The sequence below is a fragment of the Petaurus breviceps genome, unplaced genomic scaffold, assembly GCF_028583685.1.
Source record: "Petaurus breviceps papuanus isolate PSGF00001 unplaced genomic scaffold, PetGlider_PUasm1.0 689, whole genome shotgun sequence".
Taxonomy (NCBI): Eukaryota; Metazoa; Chordata; class Mammalia; order Diprotodontia; family Petauridae; genus Petaurus; species Petaurus breviceps.
This window is the reverse complement of record NW_027186458.1, coordinates 471,977-474,130: the sequence shown is the minus strand read 5'-3', so window position 1 is coordinate 474,130 and position 2,154 is coordinate 471,977. Positions and strand designations below refer to the sequence as shown.

Genomic DNA, 2,154 nt, shown 5'->3' with positions numbered 1-2,154 from the left:
ATCTATCTATCTATCTATCTATCTATCTATCTATCTATCTATCTATCCACCCCCCAATATAATATACCTCCCAATCTCACAGGATGTGATTAATATTCAAGAATCTTCAGAGGAATATGGAGATTACTTTAGAGACATGTCTTCAAAAGATGAAGGTTACTTCAAGTCACTAAGTTCTCTGCCAAGCAACCTGCAGCCCCAGGCATATAAGCATGCATTGGAAAATATGAGAGGTACCAATAATGACATCAGAAAACTCTTGTACTAGCTCTATGAAGCAACTGAATTGACTTATCAAAACAAGCAAGGTTCTAAGCATCGGCAGAATTACTATAAGTCCCTATTTGAAATGTGGATCAAGTGGAGCCAATCTGAAAATGCAGATGGAGATACACAGTTCCCAGAAATCCAGACTCTGGGCATGTTCCATAGCATTGCCCTGATATTGCAGTCAGCTTTCATGGACTTTGTGCCTAAAGTCTAAGGTCTCCGAAGCAGCCTACAAGACAAGCTCCAACAGGGTTGTTATGACATGCAGGAACTTCATAAGACCTGTTCACTAAGTAATGGTTTTGAAGATCTAGACAAACATCATCTGACCAAGAGCCAACTTAAGCTGACCCAAAGTGAGGGAAGTATAGAAGAATTGTTCTGTTTCTTAGAAAGTAATATTCCTTCTGATTGGGTTGTAGGACCCATTTGCCCCACTGAATATCCCTTCCCAGAGGTAATAACACTCCCTAAACACAAAGCATCTTGAATTGTGATATGGCATCAGACTGATACTTTCAGATTCCTGGCAAGCAGTCTGCTGATAATTTATAGTTAATAACTGCACTATGTACATTTAATAGACTATTCAAATAAAATTGCATTGAAAATTTAAAAAAATGGGGGGGTAGCCAGGCAACACAGCGAGTAAGAGCACCGGCTCCAGTGTCGGGATGACCTGGGGATCGAATCCGGACTCAGACACTTAGCACCCACCCAGAAACACCTGGCCGTGTAACATTGAGCAAGTTACTTTACCCCGATTGCTTAAAAAAAAATACATATATAGATATGTGTGTGTGTATGTGTGTGATAGTTTGTATGTGTGTATATATCCATATATGAATGTATAGAAGGGTGTATATGTGTGTGTGTATGGACACATGTATGCACATGTATACATAGGCAGAGGGCACAGGATGAGTTGAACATGAAGGGATGATAACTAAAAAAATAAAATTAAAAGATGAGAGAGGACTTTTTTTGGGAAAAGGAAAAAGGGAGAAATAGATTAAGGTAAATTATCTCATATAAAAGATGCAAGAGAACACTGTTACAATGGAGGGGAAGAGCAGGAATATGAAAGGGAATGGGTCAACCTTATTCTCATTGAATTTGACTTAAGGAGGGAATAACATACACTCCAAATTGGATAACTTACCCTACAGGAAAGTAGGGGGAAGGGGATAATAAGGGTATGATAGAAGGCAGAGCAGATTGGGGGAGAGGGTAGTTAGAACCGAACACATTTGAAAAGGGACAGGCTCAAAGTAGAAAATAGAATAAGTGGGGAGTGGGATAGGATGGAGGGAATTATAGTTCTTCTCACAATATAACTACCATGGAAATGTTTTGTGTAACTACACATGTACAGCCTATGTTGAATTGCTTATCTTCCCAGTCAGGGTGGGTGAGGAGGGAAGAACAGAAAAAAATCTGGAACTCAAATTTTAAAAACTAACATTTAAAATTTTGGGGTTTTTTTCATGCAACTGGAAAATAAGATATACAGGCACTGGGGTGTAGACATACATCTTGCCCGACTAGAAAGTTAGGTGGGGTGGGTGAGGATATAATATAGAACAGATTGGAGGAAGGGGTATTCTTCCTCCCAGTAGGCCTTCTATTTTGGGATGGAGCATAGGGGAAAGATGGGAGAAATATTTGCAACTCAAAATCTTGTGGAAATGAAAGTTGAATATTAAAAATAAATAAATAGATTGAAAAAAAAGAGAGATAAGATGATAAAATCTCAAATCTGTAATCAATTTCAGCAATGACTTAGTCTAACTCATATCCATATTCTCTATACACAATACCTGTCCAGTCATCACTGAACCTTTGATTGAAGTCTTCAAGTGACATTCAGGCCTACCACTTCCT

General features: G+C 38.6%; 1 pseudogene; it reads left to right on the top strand.

The window, feature by feature from the left end:
• LOC138174531 (perilipin-5-like) overlaps nt 1-775 on the top strand; it is a 1,878-nt pseudogene extending 1,103 nt beyond the window's left edge.
• The last annotated feature ends 1,379 nt before the right edge of the window (nt 776-2,154 follow it).